Source organism: Eumetopias jubatus, unplaced genomic scaffold (assembly GCF_037043125.1).
Source record: "Eumetopias jubatus isolate StellerSeaLion01/CBP00866 unplaced genomic scaffold, mEumJub1_p1.0 scaffold_16, whole genome shotgun sequence".
NCBI classification, from domain to species: Eukaryota; Metazoa; Chordata; class Mammalia; order Carnivora; family Otariidae; genus Eumetopias; species Eumetopias jubatus.
The window spans coordinates 19205695-19227728 of NW_028274822.1; the positions used below are offsets into that span (position 1 = coordinate 19205695).

The 22034-nt window shown below is 41.6% G+C and overlaps 1 pseudogene; it reads right to left on the reverse strand.

The window, feature by feature from the left end:
- Window positions 1-4686: 4686 nt before the first annotated feature.
- Window positions 4687-22034, reverse strand: part of LOC114208907 (ferritin heavy chain-like) — a 48709-nt pseudogene continuing 31361 nt past the window's right edge.

Sequence of the window (22034 nt, forward strand, 5' to 3'; positions counted from 1 at the left end):
TTATCCAAATGGAAGTTAAAACGGCAGAGGGAATGTTCTTCATCTTAGGTTCAACACTCATTGTTTCAACCTTCTACACTCAAAAATAGGAAACCATTTTTCTTCAAAATTGGCTTTCATTCCCTTCCTTAATGAGGACTACAATCTTGCCAAATTTGAAGTTCACAGCTTCAGTCATTTTTGAATTGCAGAAGCACAGATAAAACATTTTGATATTTTTTTATGATGGAAAATATGCAATTTTCCCTGTCTAGGTGTAAGGTAATATTCTCAGATATATCACATCTAAGTTTAGATTCGAATGAGTTCTCCCGTGTCTAAAGTGCCGGGTAACTAACATAAAGTGGCTTTTGTTTTATTACTGTGGTTGGCTAACCTTCCATTTGGTTCTCTTTTATGGCCATTATCTGGTTGAAGTGTTTTGTCAACAGGCATTGCTGGGCCCGGAGACACATGGTCTAGGAGTTAGTTATCTGACTCTCAATTTGGTGCCCCCCCACATTCTCACTTCTTAATCTTACTGCTTGTTATGTTTCTCCCTTCTTTTTTCCTGCTTCCAAAATCTTCTGAGAGTTGCCAGATAATAAGAGACAAATTGTGCAAATTGAATGTCAGGAAGTGGTGCATTAGTAAGTGAGCTTTTTGCCATCAATGGTACAGCCGATTCCCTCTTTCTAAGCCAAATACTTCTCCAAATTGGATTAGGCTTGATGAATTTCTCTCTTTCTTTTTTTTTTTTTTTAAAGTTAAAGTATGACAGCTGCTTATTTTCATTTTTGTTCATCTGGTGAAACCAGAAGGGGCCCAAAGAAGTCATTAATGTCCACTGTGTGAGGGCTCTAGGAAATGCGTTGAGGGTAGAATGCATGAACAGTATTGTTCACCATATGTAGACTAGAAACATCCTTATGTTCAGGGTCCATGGGTAAGAGAGGGAGTGTGTTATAATTAACTGTATAGTACATATGGTGGACTAGAAAGTTTACTCCTTGGAGACTAGTTTAGTTATAAAATCAAACAAACAATGAAAACAGAGTCAATTAACAATGGCTCTATCAAATGTTGTCATGGACTGCATGTCGATCGTGTGGAAGACCCCGGGATCAGAAAGCATGGGCATGTTCTGAACCTCGGCCCCCACTTTTCTAGACAAGGTGAAACAGGTTATATCAGATGAAGTTAACAGACCTAGTTCATAAGAGGGTGGCAATGACAGAGAGAGAGAGAGAGAGATGAGCTTTATCTGCCATCAATCCCCTTTACTATGGCTTCACCAAGGACTACTAGAAAGTCTGTAAGTGAGTCCTTCCCTCAGAGCCCATGTTCCATGGTCATTTGAGGGCCATCTGTCAATATTGCACTCCAACCAACTATGGGATCACCAAGAACTGGGTTAGAACTCCATAATCTGCTGCTTTGTGGCTCCATTTCCAGGGTCTAAGTGGCTATAAGTCTTGCTGACTGAATCTTTGATGGAAAAAGATAGGTCTGATTGGTAGCTTACATTATGCAGGACAATAAATATTTTAAGCTTGATCAATCTGACCTTCCTCAAATCTAGACAAGTCTCTATGCTTCGAAATCATGCTCTTTGCCAAGACAAAAGGCAGATGGTACCAGACCCTGCAACTGCAACAGAGAATCTGGTTTTGCAGAGCAGTTTAGCAAGATGGCCTTTGATCATGCTCTTTTGCATCTGATGCCTTCCAGACATTTCTTGAGAAAATGTTAACAACTTTGAGGGCTCTATATATGTTAATAGGTGTATTTGCAAAATACAGACTTCTCTTTTGCTCTGATTGTGCTCATAGTCACATCTGATTACATCAATAGCTGGCTCAAAAGTTTTCAGTGGCTCCTTGTGGCCCTTAGGATCAAATCAAAAATGTTAACAAGCTAATATGACCCTTCTCCTTCTGACCATCTTGTTTTTTCATCCTCTCTTTATTATACCCAACTTGCATTCTAGACATTAACACTTACTGATGTTTTTAGTTCTTAGAGATTCTTGAAGGCCTTCCTTGACTCTTCCCATCATCCTTCTCCTTCCCACTCCCACCTTTTGAATTTGGTTAGGTGTCCCTGCTGTGTCATTGTATAGACTTGAGTAGTTTTTTGCACTTCTATTATAAGATTTACCATATTTTTTATATTTGCTTAGTTGTCTGCCTCTCCAGCTAGACAATAATAATCTCTGTGAGATTAGAAATCACTGTGTCTTTGTTGTTCCCCTTTGGAGTCCTTTACCTCACACAATGATTGGCACATAGTGGGTAATCAATGGACATTTGTTAAGTGTTTGAATCAATCATTTCTATTTTAGATACTTAAGTGGTCATTTCTGTGTATTAGACTAATACTTTGTTCTTTTTAAAAAATATTTTAACTCTAATAAATTTACCTCCTTGCTAATCTATCTTAACTTTGTTCTGTTTTGAACTCCCTTTTTCTAGAGGTTTCAAAAAGCCTTGGGTCCACAGCATTGAAGTTATAACCTAAAAAGTATGAAATAAAAGTTTCTTAGTGCCCTATAGGACATTGTCTAGGTTCTCAAGCTCTAGGGGTGCTTTGCAAGTAAGACCAGTTTCTAACAAAACCATTAGAGCCCTGAATCTTCTAAACTGATACTAAGATGTGGCTGCTTTAAATAATATTCTGTTGTATAGTGAACATCCTCATGGTTAAGTTCTGGTGCATAAAGATTTGTGCCTCTGACAGATTGGTATCCAGGAGCACACACTCAGAGACACTCTATCCTGATCAATGTATGATGAAGTAGAGAAACTCGAGAGGAAGGGCATAGAATCTTGAGGCTTATCCAAAACTAACCCTTCCAAAAGTCACAGGAAACTACATGCCCTCAAAAGGTTTTACTCTCAGCCAACCATAATGTCTAAAATGCTTATCACTGGAGTCCTCTTAGATTTTCATTATTGCATTGAATAAATGCCTTTTTAGAGTAGAAACCTATTAGCCCATTAAATCCATTCTTGATCTAATAAGTTTAGTCTAGATCAAGTAAGCTGCCTCTTAGAGGAGAGAGAACAGGACCCTCAAGAAATGAAATAGCAACAATAAATATCCATCATCAAAAAGGAGAGATGGTAGGAACCTAAGGAAATGTTAAGCTTGTAGGGATATTATTTGGATGGAGGCCAGCAGCTGCGGGGGTGGGGGGGAGGTTGGCGAGAGGAACAGGATCTGGGCAACCATGAGGTGCTGTGTATTTGTGTGTGTGTGTGTGTGTGTGTGTGTGTGTGTGTATAAGTCCTGGGGTCCCAAGGACAATAAAGAAGGTGGCTCTAGCAAGCTTCACCTCCTGGATTTTGTCTAGGTCCATCCGAGGTGTCAATTCCATGCTTCTCCAAGATAAGATGTGGGAGAGGGAAGACATAACTGTGCCTCAGTTTCTCTAGCTGCCTGGCTTGCTATTGAGTAAAGATCAGATGGATATAAACTCTCAGGATAGATTGTGAGCATCCTCTGGTTAACCTCACATTCTTCGACATCTTTGCCAAAAGATCTCCCACAAATATCAGAGATTTCTCTGTCTGTGGGGCACATGTTTGCTCATTACCACTGAATTGAGACTACTAATGTCCTTCTGATTTCTTTGCTTGCTTTTAAAACAGAGAAAAAAATTGAGTTTCTGGGCCAAGTTTGTCAAGTTTCCCCTTCCTTGTCTCCTTGTCCCAGTAGCTGTGGTCTTTTTCCTATGATAGTTGTACGAAGTGTGCAGGGTTCCCAGGTGAAGAAAACCCAGGGGAAAAATTGGACAGAAGACTGGCTAATGACCAAAGTGGGTTTAACCCATATTTGAAGTCTCACTTTCAGTAACTGGTGAGGGTGATACTTCTGGAGTGTATGAACCAGCTGGTATTAGCAAAAGTGTGAAGATCTGCTGATGGAGGAGGGGGCAGGGAAGGTTTGTGGGTGTGTTTTGAAGTCTGTTGGATGCAACTGGTTTAATTTCCTTTGTTCATCTGCTTCAGTGTTTGCAGTGATTTGAGAGGGTCGTTTTCTAGCCCCCTCCAACACATTTGGTGAAGTCTGCTGATACTGTGTCACTCATTAGGCTGTCAGCAGTAGTAAATGTTGTACATTCCATTTACATCAGGAAATTTTCTCTTAAAGAAGAATACAAAATACAGAGTCTGGTTCCAACCAGGGTTCATGCTAGAGAGAGGGAAAAGCAGAGACAAAGAAAGTCAAAGAGGAGAGGAAAAAAAAGAAATATGGAAAAAGAGAGACAGAGAGACCTAAGAAAGAGTAAGTGAGAGATAGAGAAAGAAGGGGGAGAGAGAGTGCCAGTGAAAAAGAGGGGACAGAGAGAGAAATAGAGATACCCAGAGAAGACAAAGACAGACAGAGATAGAGAGAGAGCCAGAGCCAGACATAGAGACGGATGGAAGAGAATATTATATATATAGTGAGAAAGACTGAACAAGATGCTCAGAGAATTGGGGAGGGTGGGAATGTGGGAAAGAGAGAATCAGAGACGGGGGGGTTGGGGGGAGAGACAGGGAGGGCAGATAGAGTCGGGGGACTGGAGGAGAAGGGAAAAAGAAGAGGACAAACAAGGAGGAGGAGAAGGGGGGGGAAAAGAATATTCCATCAAGATCCAGTGTTACTCATTAAGCCCTCCATGATGTTTTTGTTTTGTTTTGTTTCGTTTTGGGGGGGGTACCAAATTACTTTATTTGAAGAATGGTACAAATGAAAGAAGTTAAGTAGATGTTTTGGTACAACTTATAGAAAAGGTAAAGGTAACCCCAACATGCATGCACTGCCTTGGTGACCAGGGAAGTCACCCTTGTGGCTATGGGAAGACAGCCTAAGGCTTAGCTTTCACTATCACTGTTTCCCAAGGTGTGCTTGTCAAAGAGATGCTCTGCCATGCCAGATTCGGGAGCCCCCATCTTGCGCAGGTTGGTTATGGGGTCACCCAATTCTTTGATGGATTTCACCTGCTCATTCAGGTAATGAGTCTCAATGAAGTCACACAAATGGGGGTCACTTTTATCAGTGGCCAGTTTGTGCAGTTCCAGTAGGGACTGATTCACGCTCTTTTCCAAATGTAATGCACACTCCGTTGCATTCAGCCCGTTCTCCCAATCATCACGGTCTGGTTTCTTGATATCCTGAAGGAAGATTCGGCCACCTCATTGGTTCTGCAGCTTCATCAGTTTCTCAGCATGTTCCCTCTCCTCATGAGATTGGTGAAGAAAATATTTGGCGAAGTTCTTCAAAGCCACATCATCGCGGTCAAAGTAGTAAGACATGGACAGGTAGACGTAGGAGGTGTAGAGCTCCAGGTTGATCTGGCGGTTGATGGCGGCCTCCGAGTCCTGGTGGTAGTTCTGGCGCACCTGCGAGGGGGACACGGTCCTCAGGGCGGCGGCTGAGAAAAGGCGGCGGGGGCCTTGGAGCGGTCCAAGGGCGCGACGAAGAGATGGCGGAGGGCTGGCTCTGAACGGCCGGCCCAGGTGGGGGACGAGTGCCGGGTTCCAAGCACTGTTGAAGCAGGAAACCTGGGCGACTCTTAGCGGAGACTGTCCCTCCATGATGTTTTGATGTTAGGGGTTACCTATATGTGCACAAGATTTTCCTACCAAACCAAGTTCAGGAAGAAGTGAAGGTAAAGAGACTACAGCAGACTCACAAGTCCTCAGAGCAACTGTATTCATCAAGGCAGGAAGGCAAGGGAGAGAAGTGATAAAAAACACTTCACAAAACTCTCTGAAAAAGTTTATAAAGAAGTTGATCGTCTTTTCTGCAACAATTTCTCTACTGAACAATTATCAGGAGAGTGAATTTCACTTTTTAAATCCAGATTTCCCACAGGTATATCAGTGGGGGAAAATTTCCTCTGAAGGAAGTTCAAGACCTCTTTTTAAGAACTCATCTGTGTTGTCTGGCTCATGTAGGCACTGTTTGGACACTGTGAGGTACCCAAGTTGTGGGTATGTTCGAGTGGAGGCAGTTTTGGTTACAGGGGAGTGAAACCCATTCAAGTTGAAGGTGAATCAAGTGGTGAGAATCATCCTAGTATGAATCTGCTGCTAGTATCAGACAGAGCTACCACTTGTTGAGTTCTTGCTGTAGGCCAGGAACAATGGCAAGCTCTTTAAATGTGTTGTTTCATTATATCACCTCAGTAGCCCTATAAAGTAAATATATTTGACATATGAGGAACAGAGGCGCAGAGAAGTGAAGTGATTCACGCAAAGTTCTCTGGGATTTGATCTCAAGCAGCAAGCAGCAAGGTTGTGCTTCATCTGATACAGATAATAACAGCTGAAAAGATATATATATATATATATTCTCATGGAGAACAAACTGATCATTTTCTCTCCAAGGCAGTTGGAGTTCTAAAGAAAAGAGTCAATATCTGTCTTTCCTTATTATTCCCAGGGCTTTGAGTGGTGTTGTAGATATTAGACAGATATCACCATACATCCCCCCTGACATCATATAGAAAACTCAAGTATCTCAGAAGACTGTTCAGTCTGTCCATTTTATCCAAACTAGCTGAAGATAATGAGTTACTTTATATCTGCAATGGGACTGGCCGTGGAGAAGGCCTGGACTAAAATGGATGAGGCATCAGATTCTAGCGCTCAAAGCTGAAACTTGGCAGCATTTTCCAAAGTGTGTCCTGTTGCACACTTGTTTCACAAGATATTATGTAAAGAAAAACTTCCAGGATCAGAGATGTTTGGGAAATACTGGGTTAATCACATTTTGGGAGGTCTCTTTATTGAAGAATTTCTTGTTAGAGACCATGTATATCTGCATTTGTGTCCTTCCAGTGGGATTGGTCTTGCCCTTGCATCCCATCTACCTAAAGCCACACGTTATCCAATTTTTCTTAGATAGCTTATGTTGTACTCATCACACACTGCCTGGTTTGTTATTTAATATTTGACAAATCCATGTTTTACTTGCCCACCTAGATTGTGAGTTCCCTGTGACTGGGGACTTAAACTTGCTTGTTTAGATCTAATACTGTGTAATGTAGGTAACAGGTACTCAATAAATATTTATTCGTTGACACATCCACATGTGAAAAAGTGATATGTCTTTGTTTGTTTCCCCCCAAGCAGCTCCTGAGACAGCAATTTGGGTACAAGTTGTTTATTTGGGAGGTGATCCCAGGAAGCCCAGACAGAGTGGGGAATTGAGACAGAGTGAAGAAAGGCAATAAAAGGAACATTAATGGATGGGTTACAGCTGTGGCCAACTGAGGCTCCAGCCTACTGGGGACTCTGGCCCACGGCAGTGTACACATCAGGGTTGTGCCACTGCGGTGGGATGAATCTGGATTATCTTCCACCAACTTGGTTGAGGATTGGTCCTGGGATGTTAACCCCTCTGTACTTCTGGCCTGTAAGACAGAATGGCTGGAAACCTTTAAGGCAGAGAGACACAGGAAGCAGTCAGAATGCACCAGACCACTGCAGTGACCCCTGGGAATGTTGGCAGGGTGCTAGTGATGACCTGTCACATTATCCAAGAACAGCATTATTTAACTGGTCTCCCCTATTCCCAACAACTGAGCAATATGTACTCATTCAGCCTTGTACCAATAAATGAGCAGGGTTTTTTTTGTTTTTGGCCCGGGCTAATAAATTAACTTGGGTTTTTCCTGCTTTTAGAATCCTCTACTGCATTGCTCTCTACTACCTCAGTGAAAAATTGTCCTGTCTGCAATATCACAATGTGATTCCTTTATCAAAGGTCATTACTGATTATTTCATAAAGAGCTGATACTTCAGTAATTACCTGATTTTTATCTTTTTTTAAAAAAGATTTATTTATTTATTTGACAGAGACAGCGAGAGCAGGAACACAAGCAGGGGGAGTGGGAGAGGGAGAAGCAGGCTTCCTGCCGAGCAGGGAGCCTGATGTGGGACTCGATCCCAGGACCCTGGGATCATGACCTGAGCCGAAGGCAGATGCTTAACGACTGAGCCACCCAGGCACCCTGATTTTTATCTTTTTTTACATAGTCATTTATATGTCATTATTGTCATGTTATGGTCTCTCTGCCTATGAAAAGGCCTGTAGTAAAACCAGCAACTTTGACTTTGCCTCTTAGTATTGCCCCATGTTTCGTTTGTCATTTTATTTACTGTTCTGAAGAAGATCATAGTTGGTTAAGGTGCTTGATAAATGAACACATGGAGATATAAGCAAACATATGCATGGGACCCTTCCCGACTCTTCGGCTGGCCTGCATGCCTCATGCTAACAGCAAGAGATGACAGTTTCCATCAGTGATGTCATAACCACCCTCAGCATAACTAGGTCCAAATGGAAGTCTGCTTGATTTTTAATACTGGCTGTGCTTCATGCCAGTACCCAAGCCCCAGAGTTCCATGTATTACTACCTCCCATAGCAGCCAAGGCTGATGCTCTCATTCCACGCACATTGCCTTGACTGGTGCTTTGAGTAGGAATTCACCTCTTTTATCCTAGTTCTGGAAACATTTTTCTAGTGGTTATCTTATACCTCTTGGCGCTTACGAATTTATCCTCCTAAAACTTAAAAATTCCTGGAGTTCCCAGACTGTGTGTCACTCATCATCTTTCCATTTCTCAGAGCACTCAGGAACATGCCTGCCATATTTAGATGTTCAGTGAATACAATGAGTTGAACTGAACTGGAAGATGGACGAAGAAAATCTTCTCTCATCTCTTCTCTTTATCAACTGCAGAATTGGAATGCAGAGTAGCTGGATGGGTAGCGGGCTTTCTGGGAGTGTCATAGCACCCCTACACCAGACACATGTCATTTCCACTTTTCGAGGCATCAATGTTTAAAGAAGCTTTTAGCAAAAAGAAGTTTAAAAAAAAGGCAATCAGAGGGGGGGTAGTGCCTTAATTGCTACCCATTAGTATTAGTTTGAACTATAGGAAATTGCTATTGTTAAGGTCACACAATGGTGGTTCCTACCTAATGGCTGAACACAAATTGGTAGATTTATGGGCATGATAAGAAAAAGGACGTGGCAGTTGCGATGTGGAAAGAGGAAAGCAAAGAACACTGTTGAAAGGGTTTTTAGGATGAGGCACCAGGAAATGATGTTAATTGGAGGAGGGAGAGTAATAAAGATGAGGTAGGTGAGTACACTGCAAACTGAGTCCCCCTGAACCCTATAAAGTTTCCTGAGGCCACTTCTATCACAAGAGACCAGTGCTTCTAGAAGGTTCCTACAGTAGATTATATGGGGTAAACCCTGTTCTCTTTCTGTATTTGTTTCTTAGTATGTGTAACTCAAGGGTGTGAAGCCATGAAGGAGAGTGGTTCTTCTCAAATAGAGACTGTCTCTATAAGCCCTTACCCATCACAGATACTTTTTGGCCCCAATTAAATGCTTTTAACCCATGAATTTTTGCTAGTTGGCATCATCTAGCCAAATCTAAGCCAAAACCAAAATCAGATGAACAATATGCACTCCCACACTCTCTATTCATACATGGGAATACCTTAAGTCATCTTCAAGATAAAAGATCCCAAACTCTGCCATCAATTTTTAGAAATGAGAAGTCTAACCAGAACCACACACTCAACTGCCCCATGAGTCAAAACCCAACTGGCTGAGGCTTTAACTTTCTATAATATTAATGTGCAATAATGCTTGGGGACCTTGATATAACCCATGGTCCATGTAGCTCTTAGATATTCAAGGGCACCTTATAATGAGGTCCTACTGAGCAAAAGAGGAGGCACAGGCATTTATGTTAGGAACCAATAAAGGGTGCATCCACTTACTGAGGTCAAAAAGGTTACTGAACAAAAGGTTACTGAACAAAAGTTTACTGAACAAAAAGGGTGGGAAGAGGAAGATGTGGGAAGTATGTGTTTTAAACAGGGTAGGGAAGAAATAGCACTTTTTTTGTATCCTAGGATGGTGCAACCTCCCAAGATGGAATCTATAAATCAGGGTATTTTAATGTTTCCTCTGGAAACTTGCTCTTTCAGAAGACCATCAAGCAATTTTCATGAACTTGTCTATTCTCCCTCACACCTACATTGACAAGTGGAACTTTTCTATTCCATCATAATCAAGACACAGAAAATGGAGGTGTTAGGGGCCATCTGGCAATTCAGTAACACATATATTGATGTATGTGTATTACATTTAAAGGCACAGTATGGTAGAGCAGCAAAAAAAGATGACTTCTAGATTCAGCTCTAACACGAACTAGGTGGTGAGAACCTGGATTAATTCCTTAACTCTTGGAGTTTGGATTTTCTCACCTATAAAATAACTGCGTTAGATGATGATCTCTATTGGATAGGACTATTCAATTGTACTATTCTGTGATTCTGGAGGAAGTTGCTGGTGCTAGACATAGAATTCTTTTCATCTTCAGAAAGTCATCATTGTTTAATATATCTATTGTCACCTTGTGAATGAAGGTAAACATTTACAAGGAAAGTATTAACCAAGTAATAATCAAATAATTGTTCTTCTTGGCCTCCTGTATTCCTTATTTTTCCCTCCATTGCTATTCAAAATGCATGGAAGTGAATCAGTTAGAATGTAGGAGTCCACATACTTTAAAGCCTCCTGTATTTTATTTTACAAAAAGAAGGAGAGGAAAGAGAAGGGGCAAATACATAGGCATGGCATAAAAGAACAAAAGGACCAGATCATTGTGCATGGTTCTTGAAGCTTCAATAAAGACTTTGGGAAGAAAATGTCCCCAAAGGAGGTTTTTTCCCCCTTAGAACCCTTAGATTAGTGTTAATTTTCCCCATCATCGTATTCCATCCCTACATTATATCAGAATTGATTCAGAGAAAGGACTGCACCCAGAGTACATAATAAACATCTCCAGGAGAGGTGGGGAGAATGGGCAGAAGCAGGAAGGAGATGAAGGAAAATCAATTGCTCGGTGCTGACAACTTCTTCTTGTAATAACAGTATTCTGTCACATTGCATTAGCAGCACTTTGCAATTGTATGTGTTTTTGCTAACAGGCTGTAAAAGTGTAATCATATGAGCACTGAATACATTGTATTAGTGGGAATGATTCAAGGGGATGTGCGCTTTATTACACCAGTATGGTACATAATGTGTTGCTTACTGAAGTGAGACTTATCACTTTAGTAAAAGAATATTTATTATTTATATGTTTGTTTGTTGTGACATTGGTGCCTTCCAGGGAAAGCTGCACATTCCTGTTGGGGGAAGATTTTCTCCCACTCATCTCTCTCTCCCCACTCTGTATATCTGAGCAGTGTGACCCTGAAATTGTGATAAAAAAATCACTTGGAGTACCAAATTCCCAACCACCTGAGAAAGCAACGGCTCTGCTTGGGTTTCCAAACAGCATTTGTAAAGCTAATGGGATTGTTGCTGTGAAGCATCTTTTGCAAGGAAAGTTGAAGGAACAAAAAGGGAGGAATTTCACATGTGTATGAGAGCAACTGTGCGTTGGACAGTTACACCCCAAAGGATATGCTGAAAAAGACGCGGCTAGAATTAGAGACAGCCTAGAAAGGGGCATGCAGGATCCTTGAGGATAGATTTTTTTTTTTTTTTTTTTTTGGCTTTAAGGAAGTTTGTAGGAATTTAACTCTTTCTACCCATGCTGGAATGCATTTGGGACCTTTCTAAATAGAGCCTTTCCTGACTACCTAGTTCTGAACTCTTGAAACACCAATTGTCCTATCACTCACTGGACATTGATTATACATTGAAGTGTGTGTGTGTGTGTGTGTGTGTGTGTGTGTGTGCGTGCGTGCGCGCGCGCGCGCGCACACGCATGCACCTCCTCAGTGACAGTGTCGGTCCTGGAGCGCAGACAGGGACTGTGCCTTGGACAGCCTCTCCCCTGCTAACACAGCACAGTTGTCCTGAGGTGCCCAACAAGCAGCTCTTGATTGGCTGACCTCATCCACCATAGACATCTGGATTTTTGTCTGAATTCGTTTGATAGGGCTGCTGTAACAAAGTAGCACCAACTTGGGGACTTAAACAACAGAAATTTATTGTCTCCTGGTTCTGGAGGCTAGGAGTTTCAGATCAAGGTATTTGTGGGCCAGGCTGGGTCCTTCTGAGGACGGTCCCATGCCCCTTTCCTAGCTCCTGTGGTTTGTGGGCAATCTTTGGTGTTCTTAGGTTTTTAGGAGCATCACCCTGATCTCTACATTCATCTTCACATGACATCCTCCCCCTTTGTATGGGTCTGGGCCCAAATTTCCCCCTTTTATAACAAAACCAGTCATGCTGGATGAGGAGCCCACCCTACTCCAGTATGACTTCATCTTAACCTACTGGATCTACATTTTCAAGTAGGGCACATTCTAAGGTATTGGGGGTTAGGACTCAAACATATGAATTTGGAGGACACACTTGAACTCATAACAGCACTCTGCCCCTGAGAATTGTTTATACAACACATTTTGGGATTGGTATGAGTTTCCTCTAAATCTGACGATGCCCATCAACTGAAAACAGCCTCTGCGGTTGGGAGCATCAGCCAACACAGTCGCTTACCGTGTGGTGAGCGTGGTGCCAAGTGCTTTAAGTGCATTAATTTGTTTAATACTCACAATGTCATTATGAGGTAGGTACTATTATTATCCTCACTTTCCAAATGAAGAAATTGAGGCACAGAGGGATTAAGCAAATTGCCCTAAATGACACAACAGATTCAGGTTTTAAACCTGCACGGTTTGCCTCATGAATATCTGCACTTAACTATGGGTTTTTATAGCCTCTCTTAATTAGACAGAATTTGGATGGCTTCTTATATAATTGTTTCCTCTCTTTATATAATATTTATATTTATTTTTTCTGACTAGGGCTTTTTAACACAACAAAAGAATGTAATAAAGGTCTTTTAGATGTTAGGTCAAATGATGCAAATGAGGTGCCTATTTTCTTTCACTAGCTTTGTAAAGGATCTCCCACTGAAGACTCCCCAGGAAGCTGTTCTGGGACTTTGGCATCGCCCATGGTCCAGAGGCAGAGGAAGTGAGGCTGGGTGTGGGTGGGATAAGGTGATGTTGGCTAGGACCCCAAAAGACAGTTCCTCAAAGTAACGTGGTGATTTTGAGCTGTATTTGGGCTTGCATCCATTGAAGTGGGTCCAGTTTGGTGGATAGAGAACGCCAACAGGTAACTGCAGGCTGGGGTGGCATTTCGAGGCAGGGTAATGAGTGGATCTTGGTTCCTGTGGTTAGTGAATTAGGGCAGGAGTCCTTCTAGTGGTATAGGACAGTTATTTTTACTATCACTTCAGCTTTTTATGAATTTTTTCCCCAGCCATAAAATCCTCCAGGGAGGTTTCATGGGTTATTAGTCTTTCTTTACAAGGATTCTTTTGGGCCCCAGGGGGTAGGTCCAGGGAAGAGTCTACGGTAGTTATTAGATCTCTCCTCCGGGTTCTGTCCTCTGCCAGCCGGGGTGAGAGCCTGGTGCTCTTCTGTCCACCTGCAATGGGGCGCTCGGCAGAGTAGAAGTGGAAGACGAGCTGTGGGAGCAGGCAGGTCTGATGAGGCCCCCTTGAATGACAGCCTCACAGTATCTAGAAATAAGCTCATTTTGTGACGAGCCTGTTTTAATGCTATTATTTATGTTTCTCAATGATAGGAACAATGGTATTTTCATTCTAATTCAGTTATCCGACGTAAGTAATGTCAGTGCCCTTTAGCATAACATAATCTCCAACGTGAAAAATTTAATAAGAGGTGACAGGTGGTTGTTACTCTGTGAACCTCACTATCTTTTACTGGCAGTTGGGGTGCAAGGTTAAATAAACCACCCTTCAGTGTGGGAACTCCTGAGGTAGCCATTGATGGCAATGCAGGGAGTGGGTTCCCTAGGACCAGACAAATGGTGACGTCTTCGGCATAAAGACAAAGCTGCTGGAGACAGCTGATTGCTGAGTGTGATCTGAGGCTCTTGATTTTCATTACCTAATTAGCAAGACTGGAAATCTCAGGTTAAGACAGAGCAATAGTGAAGTCAAGAGCATGGGCTGTGTCTTGTGTAGGTTTAGTCCTACTTGTTCTTAATCCTGAACAATTATTTTTTTCTAAGTGGGTAGGATTAGCCAGGAAGGTAAGAATGGAGAGATCATTTCCATTCCCTGACCGCTACTGGAAAAAAATAGTTCAAAAGAAATATCCACCGACTGTTGACTGATGAAAGTCACTGGTGTTTTTAAAGAAAGAATGTCATATTACAGGGGAGTGTCTTTCAAAAAAATTATCTGGTCTTTCTGGACAAAAGGATGTAGAATAGCTCTTTTGGCAGTGAGAAGGATATCTGCTGCTGCTTTTCTCTGTGTCTAACCATTGATCTCACGTTTCCTTGACCCTATTTGGACATAGAAGCCCCAGAGCTGGCTCTACTCACATCTTCCTTGGAAGCATGCAGCCTTATCTGGGATTGATAGGAGAAAAAAGACACAAGGAAACTCAGGAAAGCCTTCAGTATTTGTGTCCCAGGTAAAGGCCTGTGGACTTGGTTGGCATCTTGGAGCCCTAGTTGGAAATAGTACTTGGTGGGAGTATTTGGATGACCTCAGAGCTTAATTATAAAAGGACAATATCACTCAAAGTTTGAAAGAAAATTGACGTAAACAAGGTCTAATGATAAAAAATCTGGATGTTAGATCAAAATTTTTTTGTGTGTGTTTGCCATGGTAGAAAGGCCACTGGGGTCCTAGGTTCTGGCTCAGATGGCCAAGTCATAGCAAGACAATGAGGAAAAGCAGTGGGGTTGGAGAGTTTGCCTTCTGAGATCCCATGTGAATGAATCTGTGACATATAATGTACATTTGGGAAGAAACTTCTCTTCTTTCTATTTTTCATATTTTCATTAACTAAATGCATCACTAACATTTTTTCTAGCTATTACCTCTTGCACTTTAACATTCCTACAGACCCAGTCCGTGTTCTTAACCCTCTCACTACTGTGTCTACTACTTGCCTCTAATTATCTATTCTGAACACCCCCATCCTTGCCTCTCTTTCAAGGCACAGAACAAATAAAACCTTCACTGTTTCCCTAGATCATTTAGTTTGTACTTGTCATAGGGACCCTGAGTTAGGACACATTCTGTGTTCCTGTTACTTTTGTACAAGCCCTTTCCTGATTCATCTTTGCAACCCACACAGCTTCTTGCATATTTTAAATGTTAAATGAAAGTTTTTGAATGAATAAGCGATCGGGGGATAAAGACTCATTTGGATCTGTGAGAAGCCTGAGCTTCAGAAATTTATTTCAAATTCTAGAGATCCTGAAAGTCTACTTTATGATAGCATTTACCTAAGCCCTTAAAAATATTTATTCTCTGAATGAGGGTAAACATTCCCTTCAATCCCTTCCCTCCAAATTTGTCTCATTGACTCAATAAACACTTTCTTTACAGATACTACAAAATATCTTAGACCAGTTTTTGTCTGGATGATAAGAAAATATCAATGTGAATTAAGGAAGGTCTTACATCTGTCCAATATATCCTGAAGTCATTTAGACTTTTCCTCCAAAGTATATCTTAAATACAATGACGTCTCTCTATTCGTACTGCCACCACCCCTAGTTTAACCCAGGACTGAGTATCTCTTCCCTGGTCCTCGGCTCTAACATCTTAATTGGTCTCCCAATGATGAACAATTCTCCCATTTACTCATGAGGCCTCAGCAACATTGTTTTTCAGTTCCTTGAACTCTTAAAACAAAAATAATATAAAACAAGGATGAAATCAAGAAAAATAATTTCCTAAAACCTCAGGAAACTCTGACTACACCTTCTGCTTGTCCTTCATAGCCCTTTTTGATACCTTAAATCATGATTTCTTGTTTAGTTCCAATAGCCCTATTAAATAGTAAGTTCCGGGGCACCTGGGTGGCTCAGTGGGATAAGTGACAGACACTTGGATTCAGCTCAGGTCATGATCTCAGGGTCCTGAGATTGAGCCCCACCCCCGTTGGGCTCCATGGTCAGCGTGGGTCTGCTTGGGATTCTTTCCCCCTCTACTCCTCCCCCCACTCACATGTGCACTCCCTTTCTAAAATAAATTTAAATAAATAAAATCTTAAAAAAATAAATCATAAGTTCCATGAGGACAGAGACTGTCCACTTTGCTATGCACAGTATAACCAGTACCAAGATAATGAGTGGCCGAAGGTAGGTTGCTCAATTAATAGTTTGTTGATAGAAAGAATATAGATTCCATCATGGGTCTTAGTCTTTCGTCTCATCAAGAGACTTAATAGTCAACTACTTTCTAGTGGTAACTTTTCACAAGTCTGAAGGCTGCCTTCCTTCACCACCCAATCTGCTACAAGTTTGTAGTTCTACAGGTTATTCATCCCTGGGCCTTTCTGGAATACCTTTTGAGTCCCTTTGCCATTCTGGTCCCTATCTTAAAATATATTCTAGTTTGTGTGTTGCTATTTAAAAGTGGCACCCAGAGCTGAGTTTGATCTTCTACCTGTGGTTTGACTGGTGTACAGAAGGACCAGCGTCTTCTTCAGATATGATACCTTCATTAAAGCAGCCTAAGTCTGATCAATTCCTGTGTACATTCATCATCTTGCTGCTGATGTTTGAGCCCACATCCTGAGGAACTGTTCCTCAGTTCCTCAACTGAGGAACACCCCTAAATGTCTTTATTCAATATGCTCCTAAGACACATTGTTGGTGTTTTGGACTCATTTCCAGAACTTTGCATTTATTCTTGTAAAATAGAATCATTTTACAAGCTATGCTAACCCCTATGCTAACCCCTAATTCTCTCATTTTTCAAAATCATTATCTTTCTTGGATTCTTGTTATCTGCAAAATCTATGTCTTCATTCCCTTAACTATTTTTTACTGCACACCTACTCTCTACTAAACTATGTGTTAAATGTGGTGCCTTATAAAGTGGTCATGATACCAACTTTCATGGAACATTCTAATTATTGACGAGATTTTTGAATGCTGCAGCAATGAAGACACAACCTAATGGCAGTCATTTAGAATCCCTTCTAGGTATCTATCAATAAGCAGTATTTGCTCGATATGTTTTTTCAACCAATTAATAGCCCATCTGATATATTGTCATTTGGCTCATTATCAGTACATTAGCCAATACATAAGAATATGATTAGAGACTCATTTTAGGCATTATTAGATTACAAGTAATAGAAAACTTATTCAAAGTGGCTTAAGTGAAAATAGACTCATAAGGACACAAGGAATCTCATAAACTTAATTGTAGGAAATATTTTTGAGCTCTATGGAATTGGAAAATCATCAGTGACGATCTTCCTCCATTTCTCTCTCAAGAGCCCACCCACACTACAGATCTCCTGCATTCTTCTCACTGTAGGTCGAATGCTTCTGGAAGATTCCTAGTTTCAGCTCCCTTCAACTTTGACTCTCCATGGTATCAACCCAGGCACCATTTCTACATGGACATATGTATCCCAGGACCCAGTACCATCCACCTGATTTTCCTTTCTTTCTTTTTTCTTGTTTATTAGTTCAAGTCCTAGAAGGAGAGAATCTGATTGGCCATTGGCTGATGGCAGATTGATTCCCCTTGGTCATGCTTGTTCAATTGACTGTGGGAGAGGAGAAGGAGGGGAGTGGAATCATTTTGTCAGAAGATCTGTGTCTTACAGGGCTGATTAAGCTGATGAAACTGGAAAGGGAGAGTGGGATGGCAGGCATGGAGTGTAGCATGCCACTCTGATGAGAGCATCTTCATAATTCCTCTAAAATCTAGACATACTCTATCAAATTTCCCAATGGACTAATTTGATAATATTATCAAAGGAAGTGAGAGTAATCTGGCAGAATTTGTTCTTGGGGAACTTGTTTTTAAATTTTATCATATTTTCTAAGAGACCACAAGCCATTGCTTTACCAATCCATTCTAGAATCTTCCCCACGATCAGCTTCTAGGTAATAGATCTATACTATGCAGAACCAAAATTAAGACCAATATATGCTCCTCCCTAGTAACTCTGATTCTCAATGATACGCAGATAATAGTTTAACAATTTCATTTTCAGGTATTTTTAGTACATGTGTATAGTGGACATGGAGATATGCTGTCCTGATCCCTCTCTGAAGAAGCACTTGTTGCAGCTACTCACGGTACTGTCAACAGACAGTTCTCAGCTCTCAGCTCCTGCAGGGATATTTTAGTTTCAGAGAACTGACTAGCCCTTAGCCATGCCCTTCTAGATGGTCCACATCCGGTGACTGACCAAGGTGAGGGTACAAAGGCTCTGCCACTTTAGTCCAACATGAGACCACTCTGATGGGCCATTTTAATTCCAGAGTGCCCTGAATTGCTGGCTGAGGCTGCCAGGCCTACAGTGCAGTATGACTTCTTATACCCAATCCTGATTCCTTCCTATTCAAAGGTACTTCTACCCACACATGAAACTCCCAGACTCATTTCAGTCTGTTTTACAAAGAACCCAACCTATGACATGGCAGGACTGGCATATTCTTGACTGGCATTTAATTTACTGCCATTTTGACACCTTTTCCATTGTTTTCTTGTGGCACATGTAATTTCCTGTGTGTCCATCTTGTCTTCTTAACCCGCATGTGGACTCTCTTGGGGCAACATTCCGTGTACTGTACTTGTTTGTGTCCTCACCGCATTCTTACCCAAGTCTCTTCTCATTGAGGCCATCATTGGCCCCCATATATAAAATTGCATTGCATGTCTCTCAAACCTTGCCACTCCCTATCTCCTTTACCTGATTTATATTTTCTTTATCATTTACTAGCATTTATCACGCTAGTATATAGTTTGCTTATTTATTTTAAAAATTGTTTATCTCTGCCCCCCCGCCACAATTAGAATGTAATCTCTACGAAGATAGGAATTTTTCTGTTTTGTTCACTGTTAAAACCCCAGTACGAAGAATAGGACCTGACACACAGTAAAGATTCAATTGATATTTGTTGTATTAAATTGAATTAAATTAGCAAAACCTTTCACTGTAGTGTTGTAAGGGTCTCTTATATCAGTCAGGGTCCTGACAGGAAATAGATGGCACATTCAAACTGGGTATTTGAGGAGACATTAATTAAGGAAATATTTACAAAGTTATAGGAAGGTCTTTGGGAAGCCAGGGAGGGATATTGCAGTACTCTGGGGCTAGCAGTAGTAGGGAGCCATTATCACCCCTAGATCTAAAGGGACAAGCAGCTATGGGGACCCGGAGAAAGTAGTTATAAGGAGAGGGTCTTCTAACAAGAATTGTAACCTATAGTAGAGGGAGGCATCCAACTTGCCATGCTTGGCAGGAAGGGAACAGGGACCATAAACACTGACCTCACTCTCTTTCCACCCTCTACTGCCTCCTGGAAACTCCTAAAGGCCAAACTCCCATTGCCAGCAGGCAAAGAAGCTCATTGATGCAGTCCTGGCGAGCCAGCGTCTCAAAGCATAGAGCAAGGTAGAAAAGGGTAGAGATTCAAGGGTCACAGGAAATATCTGGAACATGCCTTAAAACAAATGAGCTATTGCCATTTGGTCACAGATTTGCCTGTAGGTTGTGGGAGACTTGGTTAAATGGATTGTGATTGAGAGAGAGAAAATCCGGAGGGGTTATGCGGATGTCATGCACTAGTAGGTATAGGGAGGGGGGGAGTTTTCCTCTCTTAAGAAAGGAGAAGGTGAGTTTCTGAGAATGGGAGCTAGAACTGGAGAGAAGGCCTTCTGAATCTGTATGTTGCACGAATTTAAAAGAGGATGAGATGCTGTTTCAGCTCTCTGATTCCTAGACTGAAGGTGGCTTCTGAGAAGCTCCCTTTACATTAGTATTCAAGCCATTCTGAGACGATTCCAGAGTGTGGAGAGTGACAGGAGGGTTCAGCATCCAAGATTCTGGCTGTTGTTGACGGTTTTAAGCTGCAACTGTGGGTGCCAATCTGGTGCCCCCATTCCCTGCCTGCTGGGAGTGCCCTGCAGTGTCATCGCCCTCCCTTGGCCCTGGCCACCTGCCAGTTGGCATTCAGCAGTACATTGGGGCCAGAGTGGTCCACCTTCCTTCTGGGTGAAAGAAGAGGGCTGCAAAATGTCCTGGGAGCCACCGCTAGTGCCAGACATGCAAACAAAACTGGCCGAGTGGAAACAAGCTGAGAACTAATGCAAATGTGGGTGTGGGAGACAGAGCGCACAGGGCCAGGGAAATGGCAGTCTTCATTTCTGCTTGGTCGAGGAGGTGCTATTCTTTCTGAACCTGGGGCAGAGTGGCAGGAACAGCTGTTCAAAACTGTCTCTGTCAACTGCAGTGTAAGAGTGTGAGCTTGGTTGGGGTAGGAGAGTACTTCTATAGTGGAAAACTGCACAGCACCCATCGACAATCTGTAAAGGCAATGGAGCTTATGTGTCATACAATAAAAAGAAGACAAGGAGGAATAAAACTCTGAGTAAGGATAGAATTTGTTTAAGACAAGGTGGCAATCATCCAGATGGTGGCTGAAGAAGGAGAGAGCTGGGGAAGGAAGACAGGATGCCATTGTGAAATTGCAAAGAGCTGTGAAGTCCTCCAGGTGGGAGAAACCTAGAAAGCAGATGGGAAGTGTCCCCTAATGGTAAGATAAAGTCCAAACAATGTAGCCTGGGTGGTCACAGGCATTTCCGTGGCCTCCACGTAACTTTCATTTCAGCTGATGACTTTCAAGTTATACTGATGGAATCTCATGATTTCCATCCCATATCTCAACCCTGAGATTTCAGACTTGAATATTTTTTTTATTCGACAGGACACTAACATCTAAATGCCCAGTAATTCCTTCAGAGTCAGCCCATCTGAAATAGAAATCAACATTTTCATCCCCACAATCACCATCTTCCTTTATTTCTTTTAATTGCATTACGTTCCCTCAAGTTATCCAAACCAGATCCCTGACCGCAATCATTACTCCCTTCCTTTCCCTATCTCTCTATCCAATCCATTACCAGCTCCAGTTGGCTTGAGTACTCTCTCTCTTCAACCCCATTATCACATTGTTAGTTTTGGTCTTCGTTATTTCTTATGTGGGTCATGGCATCCTCTTCCAAGAGTTCTGTTCTCCATGAGTCCAATTTCTATGCTGCAGTCAGAGTGATCTTTTTGAAATTTAGAACAGATTATGTTGTTCCCCTGATTAAAAATTTCCTCCATTGCTTCAGGATATACTTAAAATTACCCAGTCTGGCTTACCAGTGTTAGCTGAAATATTACTTCCTCAGAGAAGCCTCACCTGATCTGTAGAGTTGGCTAGGCTTCCCCTATCTATACATTCTCATACCTCCTTGTGACAGAGCCAGACATCTGACTTACAAGTGGTGTTCCCCTTCTCTTAAGTAGAGTTTCCATTGATAAGTGGCTCTCCACTCAGGAACTTCATTTCTTACCCCTTTGCATCTAGGTGGAATGATATAGCTCATTTCTACCAAACAAGAGCTCAAGTGATGTTTATCACATCCAGGAGTGGCTAAGTATCAGATCTAGCTACTATTTTCCAGGCTGTTCCTTTCCTCTCATTGACTAATTGTATGAAGAGAATTTAGAAAAATGTTTTAGGAAGTTCCTGGAGATAGAAGGAGCCAGAAGAAGGAAGGCATCTGAATCCTCAGTCACCCTTGGGAAGGAGAGCTGCCCAATCTGCAGCTGTAATGTGAGTAAGAAATAGGTATTTGGTGCGGTAAGCCATTGAAATTTGGGGATTGTTGGTTATTATCAGCTAACATAAATTATACTAATACCTTCATCTACTTCCTTATCAGTTATGATGGAATCTTAGTGTTCCTGATTTTTTTTTAAATATGTCTTATCCACTAGGTTAAATTTTGAGAGGACAGAGGAAATGTCTTTCTTGCTTTTATAACTATATTAATAGTATAGCACATAATTATTTCATCTTTAGGTAATAATAGCTCTTACCATACACCAGGCTCTATTGTAAGCAATTTAATAATACTAACTCAATAAATAGATGCTCTATAAATATTTTTGTGTAAATAAATAAATGAATAAATGCATGCTTTGCCCCCCGCCTCAT